General features: G+C 42.6%; 1 protein-coding gene across 1 annotated transcript in view; it reads right to left on the reverse strand.

Annotated features, from left to right (window-relative positions):
- The window catches only part of HSCB (HscB mitochondrial iron-sulfur cluster cochaperone), a 52484-nt gene that overhangs the window by 19695 nt on the left and 14495 nt on the right, over nt 1-18294 (reverse strand). The window lies entirely within an intron of this gene.

Here is an 18294-nt window from a genome sequence, read left to right on the forward strand (position 1 = left end):
CGGCACTGCCAGGTCATCGGCCAGTGTAAATGTGGCGGTGCCCGTGGCACTTTCCCCATGGTCATTATGTGGAGGTAGGACTGCCGCAGCATTGGCGGCGGTTCGACCACCAACCCGAGTCTGGCGATCCTAGGACCGCCAGACTTGTAATGAGGGGCTAAGTGTGTTCCTGTATGCTAATTTGGTGAATGTCAGTTTCTTCTGGGAGTAGCTTCTGTTCTTGCACCTCATATGGGTGTGATGAGGAGTGTATTTTAACACCTCTTCATGTGCAACAAATTATGCTGTTAGTCGCACACTGGCAACATAACAGACCAAAGTGGTTGCCACTTACGGTTTGACTAAGCATTGGCAAAGGCAACAGGTCTCACCTATGCAAGAGCTACTGGCTTTGCCACTATGTTTTATCAATGTTGTACACTGACTTGGCAGCTGTTCAGCATGGCTAATAGTGGCATAAAGAAGAGCATTGTGGAGTGCAGTGTAGTAAAGCGGTATGCCATGGAGTAAAGTGGGGTGTTATGGAGTGGCGCAGACAGTTGTGTAGTAGTGTAGCGTGGAGTGTCAGTGTTGTGGAGTGTAGTGCAGGGTGTAGAGTGTTGCAGAGTGGAAGGGAGTGGAAGGGCCCAGAGTGGAGTAGAGCATTGTAGAGGTGAGTGGTGTAGAGTGGAGCGGAGTGGAAGAGTCTTGTGGAGTGGTGTAGAGCAGGGTGGAGTGGCATAGAGTGTATTGCACAGAGTGGAGTACAGTGTTGTAGAGTAGAATGATTTAGAGCAGAGCAGATTGTCTTAGAGTGGCATAGAGTGGAGTGGTGTAGTAGCGTGGAATGGCACAGATTGACAAGGAGTGGAGGGACGTTGAGTGGAGTACTGGAGTGGCATATAGTAGAGTACTGGAGTGGAGTATAGCAGTGTGTCATACAACAGAGTGGAATAAAGTGGCATGGAGTGGCATAGAGGGAGTTGCATACAGTGCAGTGGCGTAGAGTGGTGCTGTGGTGTGGTATCGAGTGGAGTACAGTGTCACAGAGGGGTGTAGGGTTTAAAGGAGTAGAACATTATAGAGCAGAGTGCTGTTGAGTTGAGTGGTCTAGAATAAAGTGGTGTAAAGTACAGTGGTGTTGAGTAGAGTGATGCAGAGTGGAGTGTCACATCATAGAGTGCCTTTGATATAGAGTGCAATGGCGTAGAGTGGAGTGGGGCAGGGTGGTGTAAAGTTCAGTGGCTTAGAGTAGATTGTTTCAGAGTATAGTGAAGTGCTGCAGGATAGAGCGCAGAGGTGTAGAACAAAGTAGCAAATTGCAGTGGTGTAAAGTGCAGTGGCACAGAGGAGAGTGGTGTGGAGTGCAGTGGTGTATAGTAGAGTGCAGTGGTGTATAGTAGAGTGGCGTATAGTGCAGTGGAGTAGAGTGGTGGAGAGTAGCGTATAGTACAATGTGTAGAGCAGAACAGAGTTGCATACAGTGCAGTAGCACAGAGTACAATGGTGTAGAGCGCAGTGGCAGAGTGTTGTATAGTGGCATAGAGTGCAGTGGTACAGAGTAGATTGGGGTAGCGTGCAGTGGTGTAGAGTACAATGTTTTTGAGTAAAGTGCTATAGAGTGCACTGGCAAAAAGTGCAGTGGTTAGAGTAGAGTAGAGTGGTACAGAGTAGAGTGGCACAGAGGGGAATGGTGCAGCATAGAGTGGAGCGGTGCAGCTTAGAGTGGTGCAGCATAGAGTGGTGCAGCATAGAGCGGAGTAGCATAGAGCGGAGTAGCATAGAGTGGGGTGTGCATGGTAGAGTGGGACGGTGCATGCTATGAGAGTAGAGTGGTGCAGGGTAGAGTGCAGTGGAGTACAGTGCAGTGATGCACAGTAGATTAAAGTGGTACGGAGTGGATGACAGAGCGTACTGGTGCGGAATGGTGCACTGTAGAGTGCACTACCATACAGTGCAGTGGTATAGAGTACAGGTTGTAGAGTACAGTGGTGAAGAGCAGAGTCAAGGGGTGTAGAGTGCAGTGGTGCATAGTAGAGAGGGGTGGGGTAGAGTTAATCGGTGTAGTGTGATGTAAAGTAGAGAGGCATTAACTGAAGTGGCATAGAGTGGAGTGGTGCGGAGTAGAGTGCCATGGTGCAGTTACGTGGGGTGTAGTAGTGACGTGTGAGTGGTGCAGAATAGGGTGGAGTGCTGCAGAATGGAGTGGGGTGGGGTGAGATGAAATGGAGTAAGTATGGTGTGGTAGCTCACTGCCATTACAGACAACACATCTTCAGTTGAAATTAAAACTACATTTGCACAGACATACAGTTTTACTGATAAAAGTATATAGCGCACAAACTATAATGTGTGGAAATTATACAACCTACTGTATGGATTTGCTTTGATGTTATTAAAATATTTGTTTCCATCACGTCATCATTATCCCCAGTAGCCTGCACGATTGATAAATCCTCTCACTTTGAAGTCAGAGAAAGAAAAGTAAACAGCAAGCTCCCTCGGAAGACAGAGCCTGACATTTGATCTCTGTCTTTTTAATATACAGCAAATGTGACAAGATAAGAACAGGATTTAAAGGCCTGTTTACAGAATGGGAGCACCCGGAAGGTTACTGTAAATGAGTTTTGGGCAGGGGAAGGGACGAATTTATGCTTGACAGCCTAAAACAAAAAAAAAGTCAGCAAATAGAATGCGAGAAATTGTGAGTTACGAACAAAAAAGCCAATGATATGCAGCAGGAGGAATGCATTCCCAGGGAAGCTTTTCGAATGCTCCCAAGATGTCATTAGCAAATCAGACAGCCGTGCTGTCTTTCAGGATTCTACTAAAAAGCAAACCTAGAGCGTCACTTGTTTATTTTGCCAGAAAATTAATTATTCCATGTACACAGACCTGTAAAAATGGAGACAGTTTTTTTTTTTCAAACCATTGTGTAGTGCCAAAGCTGCATAGTGAAGCAGCGAAATCTTTATTTTACTGCTGCAGGTTTGGCATAGGAAAGTGAGAAATTGTTTTGGAAGCGAAACAATAAAAAAAAGAAAAGAGGAAGGACATATACAGAAATATGCTAAATGGCAAAAAATAAAAAAAATTAAAATGAATTGACTATATTGGAAGGACAGGTAGGTCGGAAATAAAGGATTAAAAAGCAGAACACCAGGTCTCCGGGTTTCAATTGGCAAAATATGCACGTGGAATTCTCTCTGTGCTGTACCTCGGGGACTGTTCTTCCATCTAAATGCCATTGTCCATTTGATCCCACCTGCCGCCACCACTAAGGACCATCTTTTTAACATATTTCACAGACTCAGAATTAGCAAACCTCGCGGTCCTTGACCTTTTTAGACCAAAGGAAATGCTACATTTGGATTATTAATAAACTTTGCTGCCATTTGACAAAATTGCACTGATTTTTTCACGATTCTCAGTTTCACATTTTGTGCCAATTTATTTTGATGGGCTGTATTTATAGTTGTGCTGCAAAACTAACATTTCCGTTTTAATATTTTTATTAAGGATTTTTACAACTAATTTCACACACCGCCCTTGCAAATGGCCCGCGCTACACATAGGGTACATAATACAAAACTGAAGTATATCTGTCTTCACAAGACCGGCAGTAGGGCAGGGACCATAACGTGTTCACTGAAATCAGCGTTCGCAAGAGTAGATCTAACACTTATATAGAGTTCTCTGTGTAAGGAGCAGAGTCGTCCTGCAGACTCAGAGTAATAAATCATTGTGGAAGTGCGGGCGACAGCGTCAGTATTTTTCCATCATTACGTGGTTTGTTCTATATCTGTTTTTTTAAGTAAGCATATTATACAAATGCATTATGGTTCCATTTTTATCGGAAGGACCGGTAGAAGGCATCTCTTACTGAACTAAGGAGGCCTGGGTTAGGCAGCGCTGGTCTGGGTATTATGTCGGCCCTAAAGATGGAGTGTTTCATGAAAGATTCTCAAAGAATGGAGTCCATATTTGTTCATACTTGGACAGTAGGTCATTTATCTTGTAGATCGATTTTTTGAAGGAAGCAAGGTTAACTATTGATAATGACCAGTTAGATATTGTTGGTGGTAATGGATATTTCCATTTCTGCAGTACACATATTTTGACTGCAGTCACCTTTTACAGCAAGCATTCGCTCTTTGGACATCCTAGATCTCGGTTAGCAACAGTAGTTCCAAAGAAAGGAGAATACCACTGGTGCCAGGGCTTCGTAGTTTTTAGCAAATCTGGTCCTATTATAACAGGATTTCCCTGCATGTCCATAGAATAGGTTATCAAATCCCCTCATAGGTAGCCGCACATCCAGCAATTTCTGGCTGGGGTAGGCCTGCTTTATGACATCGATTCGGGACCTGTTGAAATAGCTGAATTTCAGCTGGGCCTCTCTGGAGCTCCTGTTGTCAGTGTCTAAAAGGGATTGAGTGTCTAAACGGGAAGCCCAATCCTGGTCTGTGTTGTGTTTCTCCATTAAAGCCAACCAATCTGTCCAACGTGGTTGCCCATAGGTTTTGAGAACAGTTCTTCGGAAATTAAACTGTAAATTTCAGAGATTAATTTTTTGTATGCTCCCTATGTAACCAGGTATTCATAGACAGACGAAGGTCTCAAATCCTGCAGAGCTTTGCCTATCTTTTTGTCCAGGCAGCTCTTTGGCCGTATGTTTCTGCAGTTATGATTTTCACTGATGTACTCCACAAGCAGAGCCGAGAAGGTTTTAATCCACCCACCTGCCACTACCCGATTTAAAACCGTAATACCTTTTACAGCCCATTCGGTCCAGAACAAGGGTGAGTTGTTGATGCATAGCTCTGCGTTACATCAGAATTTCGCATTCAGATACAGAAAGAAATTGTGTTACAGTACGTGGTGGGGAGATTCCCAAATTTAAATTGAGCACTGTTTGGGTCTCTGGACAGCTGGCAGCATCGTGCTGAATGCGACTATCGATGGTGAGTCCATCCGGGGTTTCCAAATCGGGTTGGAAGTAGCAAGGTAACTGAGCAAGTTGGCAGGCCACATATTATTGTTCAATCTTAGGAAGTCGCTGTCAGCCAGAGGAAGTGTCTGTGTAGAGTTTGAACATTGTGAGTCTTGGCCAGTCGTCACCACATACATAGGGTATCAATAGACCCAATTAGGGAGCGAGGGATAATAAGCGGCAAAATCCCAACTACAGAATTGAATCTGGAGGCAACCATAAGTAGCATTTCCAATTTTACATTCCATTGTCCTTAGAAACGAAGTATACTCTTTTCAAACTACTGTTCAAGAGTATTGCCTGGATAGTATAATCAAATTGACCTATGTCTTTCTCAATCATTAGTGATCATGCGTAATGCTCTTTTACTTTAATGTAGGGAGTACCTAAGGCGGGTTAGGTAAATATTCTATTATAAAATAACAGGCATACTCCTGACTCCTCCCTGTCACATTTTTTAAGTGAACTAGATCTACGGAAAGCAAGTGGAACTATGCCAAATGTTAGAAAATAATTTCTATAAAATGAAGATATAAAACGTAAACATGGTCTGGTTAGTACAGCCCCAGAGCACAGAGTCAAAAAGTCAGCAGTATCAATAAAAAATAAAAAAATCGCGATCATGTGAAAAGATGCAAAAAAGAGGCCTTCCTTATACGTGAATGTGCATTTTCAGTCATTGGTGAATTTAAGCACTTAAGTCATCATACACGCACTATGATTCTTGCACTCATGCATCCAATCATTCACCTAGTAACTCATTCTTCCATTCACTCACTCACCCATCTATGTCAAAACACACACAAATTCAGCAGGTAAAAGAAAAATAAATGAAAAGAACAAAAGTAAACAGGCATGTATAAAACAAAGAGAAAGAAAAAACATTCAAAACACTGGAGGAAAAGCAAACATATCTTAAGGAATCTCAAAACTGTAGACTGGCTTCAGTGTTTTCAGTTTTTACAAAGGACGTTATTTTCCAAATACTTTTCACTCAAATACTTTTTACAAAATTTAAAAAGAATGAGGGTGTGTGATAATGTAAAGACAAAGTTTTGCCAAGGTCTAATTTACTCTCCACAGATTTCAGCCATTTGGGCTGCTCTGCATGTATTCAACGGACAGATTTGTAGGACTTCAGAAGAAGTGTCATACTATGCACAAATTCTGCAATAGACACCAGCTGAGTGAGTGCAATAGACGGTCATGCCACTAATGCCAAAGCTTGTGTTTTCACGCAATATGTGCATTACCGAAGATGAAAAAAAACTCAAAGTCTGTATTTCAGCCATACTCCAGCAAAAATATCCTTGTTGCTTTTCTTTCAGACAAACTGGGAGGGGTGGGGAGCAACACAACGCGGTGGGCGCTGTTTTGGGGTGAACCAGTATAAGAGGGAGAGAGCTACCAAATACAAGCACTCTCATTAAGTTCTGAATGAAAAACAAAAAACAGAAGTTCCTTAAATGTGAGCAGTGGAAGGATAGAAGTCTGCCAATCAAAAGGATCATAATTAAGATACGGTCAGGAGAGGGAGAAACACAAAAAAAAAAAAATAGAAAGCAAGCCACTGAATAAAAAGCCAGCAAATAAGCGTGGCAATAAAGCCTACCAATAGTAAGCAATGTCCAGGCTGTAAGCCCACTGTAAGTTCACAACAGAACTTTTACAACCAGAAAGCAGCAACCTCGACCTAAAAACAGAAAAAATGAAAGGAGAAGTACAGAAAATTATGAATTTTGGAAAATAACCCCTATCTGTTAAAACCAATCCCCTATTTGAATTCAGGCCGAATGAATTGAGCACAAGGCATCAAAAGTATGACTCTCGTATCATATTCAAATCTATAAACACAGTAAAGCACATTTTACATATATAGTGTGCAGTAAAGGCATTACACATGTTACACTATATCTAAAATAAAATGGTGAAGCCCTTTTGGTCCCCAATTAGATCAGATTTGTTTTAGTCTGGACTCCAACTCCCAAAGCGCTACCCATGTACAGATTCTAGGATCAGTCAGAGTCTTCTTTGATCAGACTACATACATGCACACATGTTCATAAGCTGCCTGTTCAGAGCCCTTTACCCCAGATGACCATATTTAACAACCATTTGCAATGCAATAGATCTCACATTTGCTTGAGTTAAAGCTATTGGTGTTGTAAATTCATAACTGGACTTTTCATACCACATAAATGTCAACCCTGCCTCATAATTTGTTTTTTTCCCCTCCCACATAATTCCAGTGGCACTGCATATAACTAAAGCACTTCCATTTACCTTCTTCCTCTATGTGCAGCAAAAAATGAAAATGTAGCTATTCAGCATTCCAATTTAAATCTGCCATGCTAATTCCAATAGAATACCACTTTCACCACCCCACCATTAGAGCTGGTGGCTGGCTAGCACAGTTACCCAAAAAATAAGACACAAGACAGCCACGGAGGAATAACGAGAAAAATAAAAGCGGAGGACCTAATGTGTTAATATTATTACATTTTCTAAGCCGTCACGGGCCCCTCAGGAGGCTTCGCGGACCCCTAGGTGTCCCCGGACTACAAGCTGGGAACCACTGAACAAGAAGGGTCACCCAAACATATCAAGACAGTTCAAATAGTCATAGTGTAATAGGATGTTAAGCTGGCCCGAGTCATGGTCATAACTGCAATAAGGAGAGATTAATTAAACACATACAATCATCATGTAAACCCAATAAAAACTTTTATCAGAGATAAACTTTTGGTATTGGACTGTAATGCTCAAAACAGCCCCTAGAGGGTACCACAACAAAAAGATCATTTGGAAGAAACATGGTCTTGTAACCATAGAGTCAGACTCTAAAAGGGAAAAACCACATGAAAAGAGAATGGCTGAAAGTAATGCAATGCAACCATGGTGTGCAGTGGAACTATGTGGATAGTAAGTATGCGGTATTGAGTGTACTGGAATTATATGCTGTGAGTTGTGTGACAGAGTGTAATTAGTTGTAGTGGTATTGCACGTCATGGAGTGGCATGCAGTGGAGTTGAATTATGTGGTGTGGTGTTGAATTGTGTGGTGTGGAATAGAATTGTGCAGGTTTGAATTGAGTGGTGTGGAACTGTGTGGCATTTAGTGAAATTACGTTGAGTGGAATTATGTGGCATGGTGTGGATTGTAGTTATGTGGTTTGTTATGAGGCATTGAGTCGATTTATGTGGGGTTTATTTATGTGGTATTGAATAGAGTGTAATTATGTGGAGTTGAATTATGTGGTGTGCAAATATGTTGCGTGGTATTGAAATGTGTTGCGATTGGTGTGGAATTATATGGCATGGTGTACAGCAGAGTTATAAGGAGTGGAATTATGTGGCATGTGTGGCACACAATAATGTGCAGTTTAATTATGTGGCACAGTGTGGTGTGGTATGTAATGTGGAGGTATGTTGCAAAGTTGAATTTTGTGGAGTGTAATTATGTGTTCTGGAGTTGAGTGGATTTATGTGGAGTGTAACTTTGTGGCATGAATTGTAGTTATGTAGGATGGAGTGGTATCTGGATTTGAATGGTCGAGTGTGGAGTGTATTTATATGGTGTGGAGTGTAAAATGAACAGGGGTGAAACAGTACTAAACACATGGATTGATGCTCAAATCATTGAATATACAAGAGGTAAATTAAACAAGCTCTTACTATGTTACGCTGTTGTGCACAATCTTATAAACATCTCTCATTGAAACTGCACATGCATCCAAAAAATTATCCATTTTAACATAAAACAAAGACAAGCACACACGGACGCTTAATGTAAGCAAAGGGTGTAAGTGACTTTAGTCATTCACATTGTTTCATTATCAGCATCTGCCACTGTCACAATAATACGGTGGTTCCCAACCTGTGGTTCGGGGACACCTGGGGTTGGGGGTGGCGGGGTTCGGGTCCCCATTGCTGGATCACTTATTATTCATACACATAATTCTTTATTTGTAAAGCTAAAGCTACCTGATTGTGTGTGGTCAGGGCGTGGTATGTGCAGCAAGGTAAAACAAAGGGGGTGGTGTTGCAGTGCATGTCACTATGAGATACATACTTGTTTATGATGGACCTGCAAACTAATGAAGTGTTGCACAAATAAAAGTTACAGAGGCATCCCTGATCGCTGCTTAGCATAGCGAAAAATTAAACAAAAATGCACAATCTCGCCACACTCTTTGAAATGCAATCAGGACCGAGACCATGCGAAAGGCAATATTTATAGGCTGCTAGCAGGCAGCTGCAACTTCCTTGGGGAGGGATGAGAAGGGGCGAAGGAAAGGTTTGCCGTAATAAGCAATGCACGGAAGGGTAGATGGGGTTTATTTTCATTAAAGCTCTTTTGCTGTTGGGAGGGGTTTGTGAAAGTGATTAAAACCATGACCTGGCTCAGACCCTTCCTCCCCACTGCCGGGAAGGATTTTGGTTTGCGCACCATTTCTGAGCAGTAGGGTAGATCCCCCGTCTTGAAAAATCAAAAAAGAAAAGTGCAGAGGCACGCAAACTGCATTTGGCTTTTAACATTAGAGAGCAATATAGCTGTTGTGACAAGAAATTTCTGCCAGCAGTGTTAACAACTAGTACTCCTACATTTACCAATGTTTCCTCCTTCAGCACTATTCACAGTACCTGTCTCCCTGCAGAGGGCCCCAAAACAGAGTGGGAGCTTTATCAGTGGAGGGATATTTTGACAACATGATAGGGATAGCCACGATTCCCCTTTTCTGTCTCTATCTGCTGTCTTAATCAAGTAAAGCAATATTTCTCCTTTTAAGTTTTATTTTTCTGTTCAATAGAATGCATTTTTTTTTTTTTAATTCTCAGGTCCCCGGGAAATGCATTTAAAAGTTCCAGCCAAGTTGTGCTCCTTAATATGTTTCTCCTGGAGTGTTTTGAAATCAAGAGACCAAGTCAACTGCCTGGCCGATAAATGGTCTAATAGGGCTCCAGATAATGCAAAACTGTTGCCTCTGCCAGCTCTAAGGGAACACCATAAGAACACAGAACTCTGTGGGGTAGGGTGACTGATCTCAAGGATGAGCTACCTTGTGTCCATGTAGTGCATACATTGGGCCACCAACGTGTAGGAGTACACGTTATACACAATAATTTGGTTAAGCAGCCAAATCCGCAGTAGCTACAGCTTCTGTGGCTGCAGTGACTCCTTCCGAGACAAGATTGGATACTGACATTTTGGCTGCCGTTTAAGCTTTGGCTGAAGCCAATCCTCTCTCAAAAGCATACCCTACAAAATACTCTTGCCACATCAGTGCACAGAATGTTGCCTGTGCAACACTTCCTGGGTTTGGAGATCAAGTGATCCCCAATCAAGACCAGGGATTAGACCTGAAAAAAACAGCAGATGAGGGTGTCGCCTCAGCACGTACTGCTATTGTGGCCTCAATAACACTCTTACAGAAACGCTTCTGGTGGCCAGGTCTATACAAACAGACCAAGCAATATGTCCTCTGTTGTGACATTTGCCAGCAGATAAAAGGCTCAAGCATCAAAATGCCCTCCAAAAACATCCCCCTAAGTGTTCAACAGGCCACTACAATGTGTGGACCTGGACCATTGTGGTCCCTTACAACCTGATGGTGCATACAGATACATCTTAGTTGTTGTAGATTTTTGTTCTAGATTCCGGTGGGTATGGCCTCAGCGGTCGGCTGATGCTCGAACTGTTGTAAAAGACTTGCTGATCTCGATCGGTACATATGCAGTTGCAGCATTCCATTTGTTCCAGGGCCCTACCTTTGCCTCTAAGGCATTCAGGGACACCATGGGGATGATGGGTGTTGAACTCCATTACTCCTCACCCTACCATTCCGAGCGGCTGTGGAGAGGACTTCTATTGGTTGGATTCCTAAAGTTGGAGATCTGGTTTGTGAGAAGATCGCTGTGAAGAAGGAGTTCGGCCCATCTTACAGAGCACTGGTTCAAGTCCTGGGAATACAAGGTACCAGAACTGTCATCCTACCACCGCTGCCTGGTTCCAAAGCAAACAGATTTGTCTCGACTGACAACGTCAAACTTCACCATGTGGCCAATCCTGCACAGTAGACCCAGAGGTCTCTTGGGTACTCCCCAATCCCCTCTCACTACTCAACAGGACGTAACTCTTCGAAGAAGAAACAAAAACACTTCTGACTACACAAGCACATCCAACGATGCTACAAATACCTCTTCGAGCATGGGGAAGGTTGAAAATGAGCTCTTGCCGATTCCTGTTACCACTTCAACAACATCACCTGTCCAAGTTGTGGCTGTCTTCTATTCCAACACAACACAAACTGATGACATTGTCTACTATTAGCCTCCATGTGAAGTGGATTCATCCACCAGTAATGCACCGGGTTGTGTGATTGCAGAGACTGCTTCTGGTTACTTCATCGACATTGTTGACTTTTCTTCAACTTCATCCACACCTGCTATTGAAACGGTTTCAAAGACACGTAAGCTGTATATATGGCTTAAAAATAACTATTTATTTATCCAAAGAACTATCTGGGGTTATTCCTGACATCGTTTGCATCTTTCCTCTGGATTGGTTTTGTGACAGTTTTTTTCTCCTGCTTACAAATGGTGATTACCTTCCTGAACGCTCCTCTGTTGAGCCTGTAGATGAAGTCCTATCTCCATATCTTTCCTCGCATAAGGTCCGAAGGGACTTGTCCCTTGTGAACATTTCAGCAGTACAGATTCCTGATGGGATTGTGTGGGATAAAGTTCCATTTGATATATACAGGCCTACTGAGGTCATTCAAATTCCATGTCTTTGAAATTTCGATGACTGATGTAATTACACCTGGTGTTGAATCTGATGATTGGGATGTCCAGACAGTTGATTCCATGTCGACTGAAATGAAGGACTACACTGCATTTGAAAGTGATGTGTATACTAACACAAGGAATTATGGGGAAATGTTCTGCTATAACAACTGGGGACATTACTACCTGCACCGTGCAACTAGACACAGATCAGCATTCAATTACACACAATGGAACACTGTTCAACTCCACCTGTAGGGAGCCCAAAACATTATTCAGATAAATTCACTTATATTTCTGGGTACGACACTAAAAATCCAGAGTCATATTATTTCAAGTTGCCTCCTTCTAAAATTAGGGACATTTTGCTAACTAACATGAAGTTAATTTATTCAGATTCCTTTGTTCCCCATCTTGCAGTTGAAGGTTAGGCATACTGGAAGAACACTATTGATGTAAAGAGTGTATGGGGAACACAAGATTGGTAAATACAGGGTAGGGAAGCTTTATTTAGAGAGTGCCTTATTCCTACACTTTAAATGACACTATTCAACAGACATTCTATCTGGGGTTAGCAAAGATGAAGGGAATTAATGCGCCCAGCATCTCCAAACTGGCAAAATTCACCAATTAGCAGTCCTTCCGGAATGTCACAGAGGAAGAACTAGATGCAAAGGTTCAGGCTGGTACCTATAACTCTTCAATTTCCAGTCCTGGCGGGTGGGTATTATGGCCAATAGACACAAATGGGTGTCAGGCATGTTTTGTGAATTCCTCAGAGAGTTTCAAGATTAGCCGTCCGGACCCTCGCTTTGTCAAAACACGGGTATAGTTACAACATACAGTGTGGGTAAACTGTACCAACAGTGGTTACAAATGAACACCTTAGCAGCAGTTAAGGAACATCCTAATACTCTTTCTGAAGATATAGACGTGCAGGGCTTCTTGTTAGCCCAAGGAAGCCACGCTCTAAAAGATTAATTTATGCAATATACTATGAGATCTGGAAGCTTTCTCAAATAGAAGCTGCTGCACGTTTAAGGTAGATAAATAGAATTTGGAAAAGGCTTTAGCTATTTTCGACAACGGCATCAACACTCTGTCCAACAGGATTTATTCCCTTAATAACATAGTGTCATCTGCGATTGACATCATACAGAATGACACGTCCCTTTTACACCATAGACAAAGTCAGCTGCGTTCCATAATGCAGTTAGGATGGACACTACAGATTCTGAAAAACGGCCGCGTTCCATGGAAGTATATTAACGGTAGTGACTTGTTTGCTGCTTTTAATTAATCCAGGGAACAACTGACAATGGCTAAAAGGGTTGCGAGTTTTACCATGCTTCATATAGAAAAGCTAGAAAAGTAGCCTTTCACAGTTGCAGTGTCCATCAACAGTATGGCTCTTACATGGCATTATAAATCTGCCCATTTCCACTTTACTTTTTTTAAATGCTTGAAACATCTTGCCATGTGCAGATACGAGCGACTAGGCGATAGCTATATTAAAGAAAAGTGGGAGTTGTCCTTTGAATACAAGTGTCTGAACGGCGAAACAGAGGTCTTTCTTAGCAGAAGCTAATGTGAGACTACCATTAGTCATTCAATGATCTGCAAACAGGTGTCCCTTCAAGGCCTTTGCAATGTGGGGGTCACAAACTTGGCATGTTTTCTGAAGGATACTCCTGTCCCTTTGATTGGACCAGCATTTCATGTTCTTTCGAATGGAAGTTATGTGGTGCTGAACAACCAAAGCTGTTGTGGTATGTGATGAGGAATTGCCTACGCAATTTCAGTCTCTAAGGTCGTAATGTGTTGAAGACATGTTTTATTCACCCCACACGAGAGATAAGGGTCGCAGAAGTGTGGCCTCACATTGATACTACTAACGTAAAGACAAGTTGAGCAGACTAAAGGTGCTACTGTTCCAGAAAAAAGTTGCGTTGACATCGGCTAGAGAGACTTATGCTCTCCAGATAGTGAGCTCATCAGCCAAGATACAATCCCTAATAAATAACAACTTCTCCAAGCACTTTGGAGAGCTGGTATCCAGAATTTTCAACGCTTCGAGCACTACTGGAATTGTCCATTTGTTTAAGACTGCTGGATTTGTGTGCATCTTCCAGCCTGTCTTCAGAGACATTCCTCCAGTCATCCATTCACTCTTTTCCAGTGTGTTTGGGGGCTTTCCTTTCACTTTGGCATTGATCGACAGAATACTCCTGCAGTTGTTCCTGATACGCAGTGGTTGTGCCTTCCCAGCTAAGCGGAGTGATGGAACTACTACCACCAACCCAACTGTGTTGTGATCTCATGGTAGAGTTTTTTGGTGCTCCATTGCTGGAAGAAGTGGAGCATATTTGGTCTTGACATTCCGAACAGTCCTTTGGTGTGTGCAACCAGTCTTTCACTGCACCTGGTGCCTCTTTGAGCATTCACCTTAGGTATGTCTAGCTGTTTTGCATGTGCCTCCTGTGGACAAGGAACTGCTGATGTTCCCAATGAGGGTTCACTAACGGTCGTGCCCCCTGAGACTGATTCGCTAGGCTACTTACGAGCCACCCTTGGCAGACTGTCTGGCTCCTTTGGGCACTTTGGATGGTGCTGCTATCACAGGAGATCCTGCATCTGAGACTGCTGCACACTACTGACCTGTGGATCAGTCTGTCAATCCGGTCAGTGATCTGACAATGTGGCTTCTTTCTTGGATGCCTTTCCCTTTGATGGCTTCGAAGACATTCTTCAAGAGCATGACTACTGTTAAACTGATTTGACCATTGGCTTATTCTAAAGTTTTTACAGTTTGCCGACATTGCCTTTAACTTTGGCCTGCTGTGTTTGTCATGGTCGACATCATGTTTATTTGTATGTTTTAGCTATTTTTAACCAGTTTTTAATTAGATTTTAGTTATATTTTAATATGATTTTAGCTTGCTTTAGTCCTGGGCATTTTCAGCTTGGGTTCATTCACTTTCTTTGGCGTCATGATTATGGCGTCCTACTAGTTCCAGCAATGGGGAAGGTGTAGTGGATCCTATTTAGTTTTTATGGGAATCAGGAGTTACCTTTGCCATCTGGCTTGCAGGCCTTTGGCCCCGTCACCTAGTGACTTTTAACCTACTTAGCTTGCTCTGTTTTAGCACATTTATTTAATTATTTATTTCAAGATGACTACTATGTTTATAGTTACACATTATCAGTGCCATTATGTAAAGGAGTCACTATCAGTGTCAAAGATAAATGAGATATGTAGTTATTCACATTATGTACTTTCGCCTTTCGTGTGCCAGTACCATAATGTACCTTTCCAGGGAATTGTTTATATAGGTGCTGCCCCAAGCATGCCTTCTTATCTATTGTTTGGGAACATACCTGCGTCAGGGGTCCTACCAGATCTGTATAAATACATCTCACACAGACAAGATAATCAGAGGGATTCCTACCAGATGTTATCGACGCCATCTATGCTGCACGTCACATTGATGCTGACCCAGTATGTGTGTCCCCACGGAGTCTGATCTAGAGACTTCATTCCAAGGTAGGGTTCTGGGGCTCTTCTCATAGACATGGTACTGGCAGGTTAGGCTTCACACACCTAGCTCTCTTTAGGTTGGAGATTAGGTTCATCATGCTATGGTATTAGGGTTAATTTCACATCTATTTCATACTATATGTTATCGCAAGATGGTGGGGGTCTATATATTCATGATTCTGTTTTTACCATTCTGTTTCTTGCATTATTCATTATCCTAATCATTACAGCCCATGCAATTTATTGTAGATTGCAGTCCTATTCAGAAAACCTATTGAAACTTTACTGCATCTCTTTCATTATCTTTGTTTGACTGAGACATGTTGTTCATGTGAGAAAGGGGTAATCGCCATTTAAACACGAACTCCCTGAAATGTCGCACTCTTGAGTCAATGCTCAAAGTCTGCCACAAATTTGGGTTTTTGGTGAGGTACTGCTTCTGAGCCGGGAGGGTTGGAACGACAGCTGGTACTTGTTGTAAGATTGGCCTAGTCTCCTACAAACAAAAGTACTGTCATCCTAAACCAGCAGTCTTGCCTAAATCAAGAGTCAAACTACAACAGCACTTCCACCAGCCCAACTGTGTCATGAATGCATGATGCACAACTACTGGAAGAGCTGGAGTGCAACCTGTCTCTGTCATTCAGCCTGGTTTTGACATGTGTGCAGCCTGTCTTTCACTGCTTGTGGTGCCCTTTCGAGCATGCAAGATTGCGTTTGTTGTGGGAAGCTTCCTATGAGTCGATCTTTGACCAAGTGTACCTTGGTGCTCCAACACATGGCACTGTACAGGAATACTGGAGTGTCAGAGCGGAGAGCTGCAGAGTGAAGTGGGATAGCAAAGAGTGTCAAAGTGGAGTGGTGTAGTGTGGAGTGGCATAGAGTACAGTAAAGTGATGTGGAGTGTCTTAGAATGGAATAGTGTTGAGTGAATTGTCATAAAGTGGCCTGTTGTAGAGTGGAATGACAGAGTGAAACACTGTAGTGGTGTAGAGCCTGTATGGTCCGATTTTACATAGATCCTCACACCATCTTGGAAAAAGTGAGTCGCCATGTTTCCAATTTCATGCAGAATCATTGTCGCTTCTGTCACTGTCACAGATGTTATCTGACCGTATCTTTTTGGGAACCGTGAAAGTGTCAATTCATTCGGCTAATGGCATAACTATAACACCTGATGGAACACCAGTTTGGGACAAGTGTCTATGTATCACTATGTCAAGGTCATATAAGAATAAATAGACATATAGCCAAAATTAGTATAGTCTGAATTAACGTCCTTTCACCTTAAATATTCATAAGTAAACACCTGGCACGTACACTTTGATGCACATTATCTATGTCATACATTCTTTAACTTATATCAGAAATTCCAATCTCTTATAAGATTTAGAATACAAGGGCTGCGACCTGACCATTTGTCAGGAGAGGTTCTTTGCCCAGATTATCCCACAAGATTCTACTATAGGCTGTCTCTCCTACTGCTAGTGCACTTCGAAGATGCTGCCATCTCACCTGATGCAGATAAAACCAAGTCTCAGAGGAAGGCCGCTGCCACAGCACATGCTTGTCCTTCGCTGGACACGCTGCCTTCATGCCTCTGCTAAATAATGACAGCTCTTGCTGTCAATAAGGAATACAGTGCATTGCCACTCCTTGAGAAACTCTAGACTCCAAATTGTTCTATTCTCCATGCTATATTAGTGTAGCGCCTGGAAGTAGGTTTTAGAGTGCTAGGTTTTAAATGACATTTTAACCAGGTTCATTTGAATCGGATTGTTCACAACATGCCTTCTTTCTGTTTTTACGATATCCTGTACAGTTATTTTACATTTTATTGAGAAACAGATTTGCCTTGTTGTAATAAACACTTAACTAAAAGTGTCTATTCTTAGTGTAAGGTATGTGTGATACTGTGAATAACGAAATAGGTTTGCTTCTGTTACCACGGTGCCCCATATCCCTTTAAGGGGACTGTTAGTAAGCCAAAAGCAATAACTCTACTTCAACAACGTATTGGGTAATATTCTGAGGGGCTACAATAACCTATCTTTCACATTCAACACTGGTGCATTGAACAGAGTTCACCTGTGTCACCCGTGGGTGGGAAAGGAAACCTTGTACAACTACACAAAAAGTCATAGTTTAGGCAACAGGAGGGTGGAGTGATGTAGAGTAGAGTGGCTTAGAGTGGAGTGGAATGGCCTAGAGTGAAAGAGCATAATTTGGCGCAGTTGATTAGACTGGAGTGGCATTAAGTGGAGTGTAGTGTTGTAGAGAGGAGTGCTGGAAGTGGAGCATGCATTCTGTGGTAGTGCACTGCCATTACAGACATTTTACACTGAAATAACAGAGTGGAGTGTCGGAGTGGAGTGGAATAAAATGGCATGGAATGGTGTAGAGGGAATTAGTGTTGCAGAGTGGAGTGTTGTAGATTGGAGTGTCAAAGTAGAGAGGAGGGGTGTAGAGCAGAGTGGTTTGGAATGAACACAGAGCGGAGGAACATGTTGTAGAGTAGAGTGTCGCAGAATTAAGTAAAATGGTGTAGAATGGTGTAGGATTATGTGGAGCACAGCAGCCTGGAGTCAAGTGGCATAACGTGTTGTAGAGTTTTGTGGTACAGAATGGAGTACATTGTCTTACAGTGGAGTGGTGTAGAGAGACGTCGAGGAGAGTAGGGTATCAGAGTGGAGTATTGTTCTTTGGCACGGCATAGAGTGGAGTGGCATGGCGTGGCATAGAGTGGAGTGGCATAACGTAGGATGGAGTAAAGTGTCACAGAATGGAGTGGTGTAGCATGGAGTGGCATATAGTAGAGTAAAGTGACATGGGGAATTGCTCAGACTGTTGAGTGGAGTGTCATAGAGCTAAGGGTCACAGAATGAAGGATCATAGAGTAAAGTGCCAGAGTAAAGCGTCAGAGTAAAGTGTGGTAGAGTGGAGTGATGCAGGGTGGAGTGGCACAGACTGGAGTGGCATAGAGTGTTAAGGGGAGTGCC

This window comes from Pleurodeles waltl, chromosome 11 (assembly GCF_031143425.1).
Source record: "Pleurodeles waltl isolate 20211129_DDA chromosome 11, aPleWal1.hap1.20221129, whole genome shotgun sequence".
In the NCBI taxonomy this organism is placed as follows: Eukaryota; Metazoa; Chordata; class Amphibia; order Caudata; family Salamandridae; genus Pleurodeles; species Pleurodeles waltl.